Source organism: Bos grunniens, chromosome 7 (genome assembly GCF_055505025.1).
Source record: "Bos grunniens cultivar Pamir isolate PY7600 chromosome 7, Bosgru_T2T1.0, whole genome shotgun sequence".
Classification (NCBI taxonomy): domain Eukaryota; kingdom Metazoa; phylum Chordata; class Mammalia; order Artiodactyla; family Bovidae; genus Bos; species Bos grunniens.
The window spans coordinates 65,080,410-65,098,109 of NC_141171.1; the positions used below are offsets into that span (position 1 = coordinate 65,080,410).

General features: G+C 41.4%; 1 long non-coding RNA gene across 18 annotated transcripts in view; it reads right to left on the reverse strand.

The window, feature by feature from the left end:
* LOC147369719 (uncharacterized) overlaps positions 1–17,700 on the reverse strand; it is a 355,762-nt gene that overhangs the window by 265,228 nt on the left and 72,834 nt on the right. For 3 of the 18 annotated variants that reach the window (XR_015167814.1, XR_015167809.1, XR_015167812.1), the window contains exon 3: positions 8,684–8,757. The exons of 11 other annotated variants lie outside the window; for them this stretch is intronic. This is a non-coding gene — a long non-coding RNA (uncharacterized LOC147369719). Of the gene's footprint in view, positions 1–8,683; positions 8,758–10,375; positions 10,498–17,700 lie in introns of those variants that run through there. 4 more of the 18 variants (XR_015167811.1, XR_015167813.1, XR_015167821.1 and 1 more) reach the window with 2 other exon arrangements.

The window sequence follows — 17,700 nt, forward strand, 5'->3', positions numbered from 1 at the left end:
TCCTCTATATAGTGACAAAATTATTTAAAGAATATCAACTAGAAGAGTATCAGATTATTCGGCTTCTCAGTCACATAACTTTCTAGAAGCCAGCCACTGTCCGACAGCATTACATACACTCTCTCTTTCAATGCCCAAGAAAGTGGTCAGAGAAGCGGGCATCATCTGTTTTCACTTGCCTGACATCACAGAACTGCCAGTTGGGGGGCCCAGGTTTGCATTTCAGAGTTGTCTGGCTCCAAACTTGCCTTTAACCCAGCCTAGCAGAAAGAGAAATGCTCAATCTTCATTAAGAACCCAGAATCATGGCTTTGTAAACTGGCTCATGGTTACTTTTTTGGAGATGGGGATTTACAATGAAAATCAATTCTCTACCATGCCCTCTTTCCTTCTATACCCATTAAAGAAAGGGTTGCTTCAAGGCCACACATATGGCCTCATTCTAGCTTCAAAATAACCCTGTGAAGAGCACAGAGCAGGCACTCAGATCCCCACTTTACAGATGAGCAAACAGAGGCTCAGAGGCATTCAATGCGTTGCCCAAGATCAAATCAGGACATTTAACCAGAAATCTTCCCAATCCACTACCTCACCAAGCCTAGTACGTATTTGGTACCCAATGAATTAATAATGGATGACTCAGTTCAGGGACCACGTCTCAGAAGGATTGTGGTTTCAAATTCTCAACATGCAGATCTGCCTGTTTCCTTGCCATGAAAATCCAAGACTCATGAAATGGTCAAATCTGTGGAAGCTTCCTCCAGCGGACCCTTGAGGCAGGGATCAACAGTGTTGCTTCCTTTCAACTTGGCATTCCCTGCCCCCACAGACAGGCATCAGCCCACCCATGGGCTCAGTTCCATTTGTTCTTTTCTCATCTGTCTGACCACTTGCCCCTTTCCACTGGCTGGCACCCTGCCGACATCCACACTTCTCATCGACCCCCTCCCCCTACCGCCTTGGCATCGGCACTCTGAGCCATTTCTGCCCATCCCTCTCCCAGACCAGCACAGCAAGACCAAAGTGGCAAGAAGCAAATGTGGAATTCGAGTCAGGTCTGCAGGCAGACCAGACTGGCCACCTCAGTCCTGCAGAAATGACATTCCAACTGTGCTAATCTTATTACAAAGGTGCAGCCATGCCTGTGCCAGGGAGGGGAAAGTGAAAGAGATCACGGATGTCTGGGACTCATAGGATTATCACTTTCTACCTGTTGAGTTAATCATATGCAATTTTCCAGATCCCTGGACTCTCACAATTAAGCCAGATAGAGAGCTGGGCGGGATGGTCACAATCTAACACGTGCCTACTGCATGCCTACTTTCAGGCTTATGGAAACTCACCACCTCCTACAAGTAGCTGTGTCCACCCTTAGCCTGCTCTTTTAAAAATGCAGTATATGAATCAGAGACAGGTCCCTTGGCGCTGGTTCTCGGTTTGCCCTCCCAAATGACCCCATTCTTCCCAGAGATCAGAAAGGAATTCTCACCTCCTCATATCCTGTACCCATCAAGGTAAACATAGCTATGGTCTCTATGATATCAATATATCATGTAATATGGTTTCCTTACTTTCCAGGGTCATGTGAAGGATCAACAAAAGCTATATTTGTGTCCATGCATATTTATTTGCATGCATTTTATAAACTTCCTTGAGCTACACCAGTTGTAAGGAAGCATCACTAATACTATTGTTACAATCATTTTCATGGTTTGTATCCCTCCCCTGCATTCTAGTGATGCTCTAGCTCATCTCTCTACCCCTAAATTGTAGCCCAAGACAGCTCAACATCACCAACTCCCTCCCTCAGGATGAAAAGGAAGATATGTGCATGCTAAGTCTTTCAGTCATGTCCAACTCTTTGTGACCCCATAACTGGAGCCCGCCAGGCTCCTCTGTCCATGGGATTCTCCAGGCAAGAATACTAGAGTGGGTTGCTATGCTTGTAGCTCAGATTTCATGAGCATGGTGTTAAACAAACATTTTGCATCATTAGCCACTTAGTCCTCACAAGAACTTGGCCTATAAGAGACTGAGAGTGTTCTATTATAAATGAGGAAACTGAGGCCAAGAGAAAATAAGTCATTTGCCCAAGATTGAAAGTTATAAAAGGCAGAATCAAAATTAGGGCCCATGTCTGGAACCTCAGAGCCTGACCATCTAACCATGAGACTAGCAGGTTTCAGAAGTTATCCAATGTCAAAAGCCATGCTTCTGCTCTGTTCATTCATTAGGAGTTGAGGACTTTGAAAAAGAGTTCCTATCCCCAAAAGGCAGTGCTCTGGGCAACAGAGCAGAAAGGAAGCAGGTAGTACCTCTGTCCCTGTCATCCCTGGTGGCTGGAGTTCAGCCTAGACACAGAGGCTGAGGAAGCCCCACCTCTGCATGTGGCCCAGATGTTTTTTGGAGGGAGGAAAAACTGATCATCAATGAAAGTACCAAGGCCTGGCCTCCACTCTGCAGAGATCCATCTCTTCTCCAGGGCCACCAAAGGAGTAAATTCTGAGGAGGCGGAGTCCACAAAAATCTCAAAATCATGGAACATAAGCCATAGAAAGGTCCTTCATGCCTGAGGATGAACTGAGAGTATGACAGAATGGTAGCTAAGAGTCAGGAATATGGCATCTTGTCCTCAAATTCTGGCAGCAGGATAACATCAGGCAGCTGGTTAACCTCTACAAGCTTCTATGTTCTCATCTCTAAAATAGGGATAAAGATGTCTTCACAAGGCTTCACTAAACCACCTCAAGCATGTTCAGCACATGGCACAATATCAGGCACACTCTAGTCCTCACATATATGTTAGTGATGATGACCACAGAGAAAGAGTTAAGCATCTTCTATGCAACTTTTGGTTCTCTAAATGTCATTTACATTTTGAATTAGAGAAAGAAGAAACGTTTCCCAAAACTTGTTCTCATTTTGTTTTTCCTCAATTTGCTCTTATGCAAAAAAAAAAGAAAGAAAAAAAAGACAAAAATGCCTCTCAGCTCCTGTTTTGTCCAAATCTCTGTTTCATAAATAAGGAACTAAGTCCCGACAGAGGAACAGCACTCCTCCAGCTGTTACAGAGCAAGTGAGTGTCGAACTTGAGAAGAGCAGAGTACAGAACTCCCATAGTCTCCCCAACACTGCTTTGCAAGGCCCACGATCCTTGAGGGGAATCAGGAGAGGAAAGGAAGGTGGGAAACCTGTGACCTTCGACGCCACTGGACATGATGATCTGGGCTGCCTCTGCATCTGACAGAGCACCCCAAAGAAGCCCCAGGTATATAGATACTGGGGTCCAGGGTGCTGACACTGTTGTCCCTCCTCCTGGGCCGCTCAGACTGGCATCAGGTTAGCATCAAATCCTCAACTGGTGTCAATAATCTGTGCTTGGAGTCAAAACCTGAAATAAGTGATTTTGTGGCAAAGCCGGGACTAAAATTCAAATCTCCTAAATATTTCACTCAAGGACTTCCCTGGTGGTCCAGTGCATGAGAGTCCATGCTACCAATGCAGAGGGCATGGGTTTGATCCCTGGGTGGGGAAGTTCCACATGCTGCATGAGGAGGCCAAAAAAAAGAAAATATTTGGCTCAAAAAATTGACCAACCTAGATTGCTGTCCTGTTTTTATTTTTTATAAGACTATTTTTAGAGCAACTTTAGACTCATTGCAAAATTGAGAACAATGTACAGAAATTCTCATATACTCCTTGCCCTCATATCAGCATAAAGTGAGTGAAAGTCGCTCAGTCATGTCCGACTCTTTGTAACCCCATGGACTATACAGTCCATGGAATTCTCCAGGCCAGAATACTGGAGTGGGTAGCTATCCCTTCTCCAGGGGATCTTCCCAACCCAGGGATCAAACCCAGGTCTCGTACATTGCAGGTGGATTCTTTACCAGCTGAGCCACCTGCCCCATTATCAACACCCCTCACAAGAGGGGTACACTTGTTATAATCAATGAACCTAGGATGATACATCACCATCACCCCAAGCCCACAGTTTCCATTAGGGTTCACTGTTAGTGCTGTACATTCTAGGGGTTTGCATAAATGTATGATCACACGTATCCACCATTATAGTGTCAGGCAGAGATTCATTGCCCTAAAAATCCTCTGTGTTCTGCATATTCATTCTTTCCTCCTCCTCACCCTTGACAACCACTCGTCTTCTTACTGCCCCTACAGTTTTACTTTTTCCAGAACATCATACAGTTGTGATCCTATAGTGCACAGCCTTTCAGAATGACTCTTGCTGCTCTGGTTTCACTACTGTGTGACAAGCTGCACCAAATATCACTTCCAACAATCACATTCTGTGGGTCAGGGATTTAAACAGGGCACAGCTCTTCTCTGATCCGTGATTTCTGGGGCCACAGGTAGGAAGACTCAAAGGCTAAGCCTAGGTCACCACCGGGGACTGGAATCATCTGGAGGTTCCTTTAGCCTCAGGTTTGGCGCTGGATTGGGATGACTGGGTCTTCCAGTCACTTTCAGGGTTTACATGTGGCCTTTCCACGTGGCTTGTGCTTCCTCACAGTGTGGTGGTTCCCAGGTAGTCATGAGCTTCAGGCTCCAAGTATGGGTGTGATGGTGAACAAGGCACTTCCCTTATAATCCTCCCTCAAAATCATGTGGCATCACTGCCATTATACTCTATCAATCAAAGCAATCACAAGCTCACCCAGAGTCCAGGAGAAGGGATGAAACTGCTGCATCTCAATGGAGGGAGTGTCAAAGGATTTGCTAGCATTTTTTAGTGGTATGGCTGCCATTGTGTGTGTATCTCACCAGCCTAAAAATGGCCTTAAGCTTCTGGGGGACAGAGCCATACCTTACACTTCCTTTCTCAACTCCAAGCCTGAAGCAGCGCTTAGAGTTTCATTTATGATAAAATGACATTAACATTTTGATCTGAGCCCCCACCCAACACTGCAGCTTCTTGGCAGGGCTCTGGTCAGGCCTGGCTCTTAGTTCTATACCATCCTTCCTTCTTCCCTTTTTAGCCCAATTTCTTTACTTGCTCCATTGCTAAAACCTGTCAAAGTTCTACTTCAAAATATACCAAAGTTCTAACCTCCACTGATGACATCAGAGCACAACTCTCTAGCAAAAAATCTTTCACCAACACTTAAGGCTCTTAGACCCACAGGATGGTTAGTCTGCAGGCCCTGCCCCATGCCTACCCCTCTGACCTCATTCATCTTGTTCCCCGGCCCATTCACTGTGCCCCAGCCTCCGACACACTAAGTCACTCCCTCCTCTAGACTTTCATATTCGCCCTACCTCTCAGAATGCAACTTGCTGCAGCTCTTTTCACACCTGCTCATTTTTACCCTTCAGACATCCCTTTGAATTTCTCCTAAGAACGGCTACCTGAGCACCCTCTCTGCCAACACCTATGGTCCCAACACACCAGTTATTCTAACTTGTGATGTTTTATACTTTCTTCTTCGTCTTCTGTCTTGTTTCTGGCAGCTGCAGGGGCCCTGTCACTAGTGTTCACTGCTCTGCCCTCTGCAACCAGAATCTTCTCTGCCCCCACAATATGTGCTTAATAAGTATCTATGAAATGAATGAGCCAAATGCAAGATTGTATGACTTCTGGGAACAGAAGAAATTAAGCCCGTAACTTTATTTACTCTTAAAAGGCAAATTACAGTGATTTCCTACCCTTGCTGGTGATCTGGTCGACACTTTATAAGATAAAACAGAAAGAACTGGAGAATATTAGCGCTCTGGCAGGGTCCTCAGAGATCATTTAATTTCTCACTTTGGAAATGAGAAAACTGGAACCCAGAGAGGCCACAGAATTTTGCCAAGACCATACACATTTCTTCATAGTACGATATTTCTTGGTATTTAATTTCTTTAATTAAATAAGCCATTGTCCACTGAAAAAATGAAAACTATATAGAAATATGTCTCATAAACACTGGAGCTCCTGCATTTCCACTCTCTTCTCTAGGACAGCTATTTCTGCTTTGAAGAGAATTCTCCCAGAACTCTTTGCATGTACTTATAAATAAACATATGTGCATATTGATACATCTACAGCTTCAACCATAACACTCGCCTATCTTGAAAATAAGCTTAGACTTATAAAATAATAAAAAACTTCTTTATGAACATACTTTTTAAAAATACCAGCAAACCCAGAAGTTTCAAGGAAAGGGATTCCATTCTATGCTCCCCAGTGACAGGGAAGACCTCCAGGCAGGTGGCTGGCTGAAAGAGCTCTTCGACATTGACCACAAGGGAGTCACGGAACAAATGAACTCTGCTCTCTTCAACTACTCAGGTCTAGCTGATCTAGGTAGTAAGTGAAATTCTAAACTTTCCTGGTGACTAAGCACTGATTGATTTATGGGAAGTGATTCAACAGCTCAAAAATCAAGTATACCTTTGACTGTAGGAGTCAAAACTAGAAGAATGGTGGGGGGAGGGGAATCTTACAAAAAGAAGGTAGTGGAGGGGAGCCAGAAAAAAAGGGAGGGAGAGGAGTTTACCAACTAAGAAGGGAAAGCTGGAGTCAAGCTGGGTTTCAACCATGAGGCCTCATTGAGCCTCAGCTGATCTGTATGGTGGGGATAACAACAGTCCTAGCATGCCCTAACTAATATAACCCCAAAACTCAAATCCAGTCTTTTTTTAGAAAACACAAGGGAAAAAAATCAGCCTAGCAATTTTTTAAAGTCCCTGAAGCCGAATAGTCTATGCAAGCTCACAGTTATCTTTTAAAAATATATAGGACAAACACATTTAAATAAAGACCCAGCTTACCCATCAAAGATATAAACATCTGAATGCAGAGTTCCAAAGAATAGCAAGAAGAGATAAGAAAGCCTTCTTCAGCGATCAATGCAAAGAAATAAAGGAAAACAACAGAATGGGGAAGACTAGAGATCTCTTCAAGAAAATCAGAGATACCAAAGGAAGATTTCATGCAAAGATGGGCTCAATAAAGGACAGAAATGGTATGGACCTAACAGAAGCAGAAGATATTAAGAAGAGATGGCAAGAATACACAGAAAAATTGCACAAAAAAGATCTTCATGACCCAGATAATCATGATGGTGTGATCTCTGACCTAGAGCCAGACATCCTGGAATGTGAAGTCAAGTGGGCCTTAGAAAGCATCACTATGAACAAGCTAGTGGAGGTCATGGAATTCCAGTTGAGCTATTCCAAATCCTGAAAGATGATGTTGTGAAAGTGCTGCACTCAATATGCCAGCAAATTTGGAAAACTCAGTAGTGGCCACAGGACTGGAAAAGGTCAGTTTTCATTCCAATCCCAAAGAAAGGCAATGCCAAAGAATGCTCAAACTACCACACAATTGCACTCATCTCACATGCTAGTAAAGTCATGCTCAAAATTCTCCAAGCCAGGCTTCAGCAATATGTGAACCGTGAACTCCATGATGTTCAAGCCGGTTTTAGAAAGGGCAGAGGAACCAGAGATCAAATTGCCAACATCCGCTGGATCATGGAAAAAGCAAGAGAGTTCCAGAAAAGCATCTATTTCTGCTTTATTGACTATGTCAAAGCCTCTGACTGTGTGGATCACAATAAACTGTGGAAAATTCTGAAAGAGATGGGAGTACCAGACCACCTGATCTGCCTCTTGAGAAATCTGTATGCAGGTCAGGAAGCAACAGTGAGAACTGGACATGGAACAACAGACTGGTTCCAAATAGGAAAAGGAGTTCATCAAGGCTGTATATTGTCACTCTGTTTATTATTTAACTTATATGCAGAGTACATCATGAGAAACGCTGGACTGGAAGAAACACAAGCTGGAATCAAGATTGCCGGGAGAAATTATCAATAACCTCAGATATGCAGATGACACCACCCTTATGGCAGAAAGTGAAGAGGAACTCAAAAGCCTCTTGATGAAAGTGAAAGTGGAGAGTGACAAAGTTGGCTTAAAGCTCAACATTCAGAAAACGAAGATCATGGCATCCGGTCCCACCACTTCATGGGAAATAGATGGGGAAACAGTGGAAACAGTGTCAGACTTTATTTTTCTGGGCTCCAAAATCACTGCAGATGGTGACTGCAGCCATGAAATTAAAAGACGCTTACTCCTTGGAAGGAAGGTTATGACCAACCTAGATAGCATATTCAAAAGCAGAGACATTCCTTTGCCAACAAAGGTTCGTCTAGTCAAGGCTATGGTTTTTCCGGTGGTCATGTATGGATGTGAGAGTTGGACTGTGAAGAAGGCTGAGCACCGAAGAATTGATGCTTTTGAACTGTGGTGTTGGAGAAGACTCTTGAGAGTCCCCTGGACTGCAAGGAGATCCAACCAGTCCATTCTGAAGGAGATCAGCCCTGGGATTTCTTTGGAAGGAATGATGCTAAAGCTGAAACTCCAGTACTTTGGCCACCTCATGCGAAGAGTTGACTCATTGGAAAAGACTCTGATGCTGGGAGGGATTGGGGGCAAGAGGAGAAGGGGACGATGGAGGATGAGATGGCTGGATGGCATCACCGACTTGATGGACATGAGTCTGGGTGAACTCCGGGAGTTGGTGATGGACAGGGAGGCCTGGCGTGCTGCGATTCATGGGGTCGCAAAGAGTTGGACATGACTGAGCGACTGATCTGATCTACCCATCAAAATGTGAACTGCTGATAAAAGAGAAATAGAACTTTGGACTTAGACGTGGTCCCTCTGTACGTACCTGACAATCCATTTTTTTGTCTTCTCTTTGATACTCACAAGAAGTTTCTTATTTATGATTCATGAAAACCGCTCCTAAAGAGGAAAAATGAATCCATGACCCCATTTAGGTCAGAAGTGATCTATCCCTTTCCTGACCCCCAGTACTATTGTTCATGCATATGGAATCCTTCTGTTTTACAGTGCTGTGCTTAGTCGCTCAGTCCCGTCCAACTCTTTGTGACCACATTGACTGTAGTCCTCCAGGCTCCTCTGTCCATGGGAATTCTCCAGGCAAGAATACTAGAGTGGGTTGCCATGCCCTCTTCCTGTATTACAGTAAAATCTAGCTATTTTGTGTCCATCTTATCCCCTTAACAAATGTTCATCTGGGATGTCAAGCACTGTCTGCCTCACTACTACTAAACTATCGATCCATCCACAACCTCTGCTGCCCAAGAAGCTGAACTTAATGTAAGTAAACCCAATCCTTAGGCTAGCTGGCAACCTCCTGTGGCCTGCCATCAAGAGAGGGATTGGACCAATCTGTGTCTATCTCTAAGGAAGGAGGAAAAGAGGGTATAAGAAAAATGAGAGAATTGCTGGTAGCGCAAGACCATGAAAAGAGACATCAGAGCTGAGTCAGGACTATGAGAAGGGCAAGCAGGTGCAAGATTAATTTATGGTAGAATTAAAAGAGCTCAGAGACAAGAATGAAGTAGTTTCACAGAAGGATGTAGAGACATGTATGCAGAGAATAAACACGAGAACACAACTGATTAAGAGGTCTGGTCTTAGGTTCCTCCACATCCCCACTTTAAGCTAGAGTACCTGTGTCTCCTCCCAGGAAAACCTACCCAGCACTGATACAACTTGAAGGGTTTGTTTGCAACCAAACTACCTCCCTGGATTAACTTCCTGGTTCATTTTGACATGCCCCAATATCCAGAGAAATGACTAGCCCCTGTATTGTAGCACAACTGACTTTCAAATGAAAGCGATCTCCTTTGATATTCCTTTATTCATGCCTTCATTTGTTTATTTATTCAACAAATAATCCAATTTTACTACACATTATGTACCAACTGGAAATATAGCTGTGGACAAAAAAAAAAAAAAATCCAAGGTCTCTACGCACATACTCATATATCCTAATAAGGAGCAGAACATTAAAAAGCAAGTCAATAAGCAAACAAAAATTATAACAGGTACTTTAAAAGACAAGTCACAGTGGTGTGAGTGACTGGGAGGATGGAGTAGGAAGGATTTTCAGTAGGATTATTTGGGACCCCCTCTTAGATGATGCCTGAGCAGAGAGATGACCAGTGTGAGGGACTCATCCATGGGAAGAGATGGGGGAAGAGTCACACATGCCAGAGGGCAAAGGGAAAATGTATTGGGTTTGTTTGGGTTTTTCTGTAACATCTTATAGAAAAACCTGAACTTTTTGAGCAACCCAATAGTTCCTGAGGCTGGACTGAGGCTGGAAATAGAAGTCTGGAGGGTAAGTAAAGGAGTAAATAAAACAAAAGTGATATCAGAGGGAGAGGACCTGGAAGGGAGATTGCCTTGGAAAAGGGCATGCAGGGGATCATTTTGAAGGCAGTACAGTAGACTGAAAGGGAACTAAGAAGGAATCCATCTAGCAGTCCTTCCATTGATGGTTTCAATTCCCTATACATTAGGGGAGGGGTGATATTCCACACGGACTCACCAGTACATCTGGAGTCCATTCTCACGCATCAGTGCACACATCATACCACTTGTTAAGTATCATGAATATCACCCTTCATCAGAGCCAACCATGTGATAAGCACAGAATTCTCTATCAAGTGCTGGGGAAGAAGAGAGTCATAATTAACATTCTTCATCCTCTGCAGTTCACAATCAAGTTAGGCAATAGAGACATACAGAAACAACTCAATTATAACACTTCAAAGTCTTTTTTGTGTTAGCAACAGAGTTAAAGTGCTTTAAAAACAAGAGGAAGGAAACAGGAACAATTGGGAAAGGAATCTTGGCAGAGGCAAGACCTACCTAAATGGGTACTTGAATCTGAGCTGGGATAATACAGGGCGGAAGGGCAGAACAAGCAGAGGGGAAAGCCTGAGTGAAAACACAGGGGCTGGGATTTCCCTGGTGGTCCAGTGGTTGGGACTTCACGCTTTCACTGCAGGGGGGCTCAGGCTCGATCCCTGGTCAGGGAACTATTATATACTGTGTGAACATAAAAGGAAGGAAGGAGATACAGGCGTTGAGTACCAGGGTACGTGTGAAGAGCTCTGAAGAGACTGGCACTGAAGGGCGTGTGCCAGTGGCAACAGTGTACAAGGCTAGAAATACTCAACTGGGACAGGAGCATGAGAGCCATGCCTGCCTGCCTCAGCCTCCACTTTCTTCTGTTGGCCCCAGTGAACATGTGAGAAAAGATGTGGCACTTGGACAATTACAGACTGCTCCTCACCACTTCCCCAGTGTCTGAGTTGGGAAAATCTTTTCATCTTAATCATAGCCCCCTCTTCAGTAAAAACGACTAAACATCAAACTTCACTGGGCTGTTGAACGTGAAGTGAAACAAGGAATGTCTATTGTACAGTAAATACTTAACAAATACTGGCACTTTTACTGTGATGAGAGATTTCTGATACTAGTTGAGGTCAGAAGGAGGATGGATTGGAGGTGGGGGAGAGGCTGGTAGCAGAGAGACCATATTTAAAGAGCTGAAGGGAATCATAAGTATCATCTAGTTTAACCCTCCCATTTTACAGAGAGAGAAAGTAAAGTTCAAAGAGTTACTCGCTAGAACCCAGTATCTTGACTTCCAACACGATGTTCTGTTTCCACTGTTTCCCTGACTTTTTCTTTACTCATTGGCCAGCCAAACACTCACATCCAAAGCAAAACAAAATTTACAACTCATACTGGTTTCCAGGACCTGACACCTGGAATTTAACCCAAACTAGAAAAAGATGCTATTTTACTGGCTCAAGTAAGGGTGACTGGCATTACAACCCATCTTTACCCGCAAGCTAACATCTGCAAACCTCAAAGTTGATGATTCATTTATATCTGAACCTGAGTCTTAGGAGGGGCATCGTGGAGAATACCCCCTAGACCTGCAACAGCTCATCCCCCTCTTTGAGGCTAATCATATGTGAATGCTTGAGCTAAGAAGACATCATTAAAAGTACATTAAGTTTAATTATGCCAGCAGCACTAGGCAGGGAGAGGCATCGCTGAATGCAGAATGCATAATTAGATAAGACCTAATCCATTAGGTTCTTATTTGCTAAGAAAATGTGTCTCATCTGTAAATGTCACCACAAGTAGTGGCTGGAAGGCTACCTCCCAGGTGAGGACATTTCTGCCACCCACGGGGCCTTCGGTAACATATACTGCCAGTATTTCACATATGGACACAATGATGCCACCCACTTCTACAAGTGAGAGGTGAATGGGGACAGGCTTCCTCCTGTACTTTGTGTGGTACGACCAGAGTTCTGGGATAGAAGTCAAGGGACTTGGCCTCTGTCACTCTCCTAGTCACTTCCTGGCTATGTGATATTTGAACAAGTTATTTAACCTCTGTGTACCTTGGTTTCCTCATCTATAAAGTAATTCAATGAGGATATGAGTAAAAGGGAACCCTCATGTACTGCTGGTGGGACTGTTAATTAGTATAGCCATTAAGGAAAATAGCATAGAGGTTTCTTAAGAAATTAAAAATAGAACTACCTTCTGATCCAGGATTCCACTCCTGGGTATACAGCCAAAAGAAACAAAATCATTATCTCAAAGAGATATCTGCCACTTCACGTTCAATGCAACATTATTCACAATAGCCAAGGACGGAATCAACTTAAATGTCCATTAACAGATGAATGGATAAAGAAGACGTGATACACACACAATGGAATATTATTCAGCCTTTTAAAAGAAGATCCTGTCATTTGTGACAACGTGGATGAATTTAGAGAGCATTATGCTAAGTGAAAGATAAATGCTGCATAATATTATGTGAGTAATCTTAAAATTGATCCAAATGAACTTATTTACAAAACAGAAACAGACTCACAGACATAGAAATCAAACTTATGGTTACCAAGGGGGAGAAGGGGAAGAGGGAAGAGATAAATTAGGAACCTATTGTATAGAAAAGGAACTATTCAGTAACTTGTAACAACTTATAGGGATTCTTTGGTGGCTCAGATGGTAAAGAATCTGCCTGCAATGCAGGAGACCCAGGTTCAATCCCTGGGTTAGGAAGATTCCCCTAGAGAAGGGAATGGCTACCCACTCCAGTACTCCTGCCTGGGAAATTCCATGGAAAAAGCAGTCTGGTGGGCTATACAGTCCATGGGGTCGCAAAGAGTCAGACACAACTGAGTGACTAACACTTATTTTACTTTAATCTATGAGGGAAAACAAGCTAATAAAGGAATATAAATATATTCTTATTTATAAATATATAAAACAGAACCATTTTGCTGTACACCTGAAATATCATAAATCTACTATACTTCAATTTTTAAAATGTTAGCAAAAATAAATGAAAACACGTATAATATCATGTATGAAACAAGTCGCCAGTCCAGGTTCGATGCACGATACTGGATGCTTGGGGCTGGTGCACTGGGACGACCCAGAGGGAGGGTATGGGGAGGGGGGAGGGAAGGGGGTTCAGGATGGGGAACACAGGTATACCTGTGGTGGATTCATTTCGATATTTGGCAAAACTAATACAATATTGTAAAGTTTAAAAATAAAATTAAATTAAAAAAAATAAAATAAATGAAAAGATGACATGTATCACCTCAATGTAAGCAGAAAAAGCATTCAAGAGAAGTTAACACTCATTAAGGATAAAAACCCTCTATAAATTAGCAATAGGAGAATAGTTCATCAATCTAAATGAGGCCATCTAACCAAAAAATAACAAAAAACTACAGTTTCTTATTTAATGGTGAAATAATGAATACTTTCAATCTAAGATTGAGAAAAAGGAAAAGATGTCTGTTCTCACACGTCCATTCACCATTGTGTTGGGACAGCTATTTATAGCAATAGGCAGGAAAAAAAAAAAGGCACAAAGTTTTGATGAAAAGAAATAAATCTATCTTTACTCACAAACAATATGATTTTTTACACAGAGAATATCAAGGAATCAGCAAAATTCTATTAGAACTAGTAAATGAAATGAACTTATTAGCAAAGTTCAAAAATAAAATGACAGGGAAAAAATTATATTTCTGTACATTAGTATAAAGAACTAAAATTTAAAGTAATACCATTTATAATAGAATCCAAAAAGCAACACACAAAGTGAGGATTGAGTATATTCCTATCTGCTGGGTCCATATCCTGGGATTCAACCAAACATGGAATTCGATCTGGGTTGGTTGAATCCACAAATGCAGAACATATGAGTAGGAAAAGTCAACTGTACTATGACATTTTAAATGAATAAGGGACACGAGCATCCCTGAAGTTTAATGGGCCCAGGGTCCTGGACCTAATTCCATGCTACCCAATACCATATATTGAAGAACAACTGTAAGTTTAATTGAAAGAATGAATAGCTGTATATTGAAAACTACAAAGCATTGGCTAAAAACAAAAAAAGAGTTAACTATATCATTCCCATGGTTTAGAAAATAATATTTTTAAGATGTTAATTTCCCCTCAAATTGATCAGTATAGATTCAATTAACACCAAATAGGCTTTTTTTTTAATTGACAAACTAATTCTATATAAAAATATGAGGAACCTAGATTAGCCAAAAGGTTCAGGAAGGGGAACACATGTATACCTGTGGTGGATTCATTTTGATATATGGCAAAACTAATACAATTTTGTAAAGTTTAAAAATAAAAAAAAAATCTGAAAAAATACAGAAAAAAGCTGTAGGATTTATACTTTCTGATTTGAAGATCTACTACAAAAACTAAAGAAATCAAGACAATGTGGAATAGGTGCTAGGATTAAAAAAAACTTTATTTAAAAAAAAAAAAAAAGATCACTAAAACAGAAGAGAGAGATCCAGAATAGACCTAAACACACATGGCCAACTGATTTTTGACAAAGATGCTAAAGTAATTCAATGTGGAGGAGACAGTCTTTTCAACAAGTAGTGCTAAAATGAATGAACATCCATATAAAAAATAAAATGAACCTGTACTTCCTTCTTTATACAATACTTAAAAATCAACACAAAAGCATAACACTATAAACTTTCTAGAAAAAAACAGGATATTTTCATGACCTTGGGGTAGATAAAGCACTAATAATAAAAAAAAAAATATGGTAGACTGAATTTGTCAACAGTAAAAACTTTGTAACAAAAACCATGTTTATATGTTGATATATCAACATAAACTCAAAAGACACCATTAAGAAAGTAAAAATACTGTCTAGGGACTAGGAGACAATATTTGCAAAATAGTAATTTGACAAAAGACTTATATCCAAAATATAGAAAGAATCCTTACAAATCAATAAGGGGAAGAAGAGCCAGCCCCTAAAAAGGCAAATAATTTGGACCCTTCCCAAAAGTGTGTGTGTGTATACACATACATGCCAATAAGTAAATTAAAACATGCTCGACTTCATTATATATAAGAGAAATGTAAATTAAATCTCCAATGGCATACCATTTCTTACTCACCAGACAGATTAAAAGAAAAATGTCTGATAGTACCAAGTGTTTAAAAGAATGTGGAGCAACTGGAACTCTCATATGTTGCTATTGGGAATGCCTAATGATACAACTGCTTTAGTAAAGAGTAATGCTTGCTCCTTGGAAGGAAGAAATGGCAACCCACTCCAGCATTCTTGCCTGGAAAATCCCATGGACAGAGAAGGCCTGGCTGGCTACAGTCCACAGGGTCGCAAAGAGTCGGACACAACTGAGTGAGTTCACTTCACTTAGGAAGGAATATAATGATAGAAAATGGGTGCTCCTTAGAAAAGTTATGACAAACCTAGACAGCATATTAAAAAGCAGAGACATCACTTTGTCAACAAAAGTCCATAGAGTCAAAGCTATGGTTTTTCCAGTAGTCATGTATGGATGTGAGAACTGGACCGTAAAGAAGGCTGGGCACTGAAAAACTGATGCTTTCAAACTGTGGTGTTGGAAAGACTCTTGAGAATCCCATGGACTGTAAGATCAAACCAGTCAATCCTAAAGGAAACGAGTCCTGAATATTCATTGAAAGGACTGATGGCTGAAGTTGAAGCTCCAATACTTTGGCCACTTGATGTGAAGAGCTGACTCACTGGAAAAGGTCAGGAGGAGAAGGGGATGGCAGAGGACAAGATGGTTGGATGGCATCACCAACTCAATGGACATGAGTTTGAGCAAGATCTGGGAGATGGTTAAGGACTGGGAAGCCTGACATGTTGCAGTCCGTGGGGTTGCAAAGAGTTAGACATGACTGAGCGACTGAACAACACTTTAGGGAATAGCTTGGCAGTTTTCTGTACAGTTATTTACTTATGCACCTATTCTGTAACCCAGAAATTTAACTCAGTAACTCAGTAGGCAGACTTTAAGATGGTCTCCAATAATCTCTTATTCCTTGCTATTCATAGCTTGTATAATTTTCTCGCCTTGAGTAACTTGCTTCTAACCAATGGAATATAGCAACATTGAAGTGACTTGGCTTCCATTATTTGATGGCAAAAGGCTCTCATTTCCATCTTGCTAACAGGCTTTCTCTGTTGCCTTCTCAGTGTATATATTTTCATAAATCAAAATGAGAGAGACCCACACGGCAAGGAACTGAGGATAGCCTCCAGCTAACAGCCTGCTAAGAACTAGGCCCTCAGTTCAACAGCCTCTAGTAACTGAATCCTGCCAAGTATGTGAGCTTGGAAATGGATCATTCCTCAATCAAACCTTCAGATGAGATTCTGGCCCTAGCTGACACCTTGATTGCAGGTTTGTAAGAGACTTTGGAACAGAGAATCTAGTGAAGCAGTACCCAGATTTTAGATCCACAGAAACTGAGATAATATGTGTTATTTTAAACCAGTACATTTATAGTAATTTGTTATGCAACAATAAATAATATAAACTAATAGGCATTTTCTAAGAGATGAAAACATAAGTCCTCAAAATGATTTGTACAAGAATTTTCATAGCACCATTATTCATAATAGCCTGGAACTAGAATGTTGAAACAGGTGAGTGAATAAACAAATTACAGTGTATCCATGCAATGAAATGCTACTCAGCAATGTTAATAACATGTTAATTACTTTAAACGGCTTGATTGTTAAAAGGATGCTCAGCACTCAAACAGTCTATCCTTAGGAAACAACCTTGACATAGCAAAGGATACAAGCAGCATTGACAGGTCCTCTCAGGTACAGACCTCTTTACCTTTCTGTTATCTTGTTGGATTGCCCAAGACCTCCATTGTCTCCAGTTCTCAAACCACCACCAGTATGCATGCAAAGAATCTCAGAACCAGGAAGCCAAAAGTCTGCTTGGAGTAGGAGTTTCTTAAAGTGAACTGATCAACTAGGTACAATACAACTATATGCCCAGCCTCTACTGTCAACCCTCCCCAGGCTCCATCAAAAATCAGATGCAAACCATAAATCCAATTATTATTAGTAAGTGAAACAGACAGGCTGATAAACCTTGGCCCAAAACTACTCACATGCACATGGTTATAAAACATCATTTATCTCCAGTTATTATATTATCTAGTTTTGGCCAAGGGCTAACCTTATAATTCATGCATCTTTAGAGATAAATATACGATCATCTGGCTAAGATTAATTCACACTATACACAAGCGATCAAAGGAAGCAAACTGCTGACAGTCACACAGTGATGAATCTCAAAACCATTATGCTAAAAAAGAAGCCAGACACAAAGAAAAGCTGCAAGGTTTCCTTCAAAGGAAATTTAGGCAAAACTAAATTGTAGCAATAGAAACTAGAAAATGGTTGTTCCTGTTAGAAAGTACAGTAGTGGGGAACTGAAAAGAAGAGTACATCAGGGAACTTTCTGAAATTATGGGAAA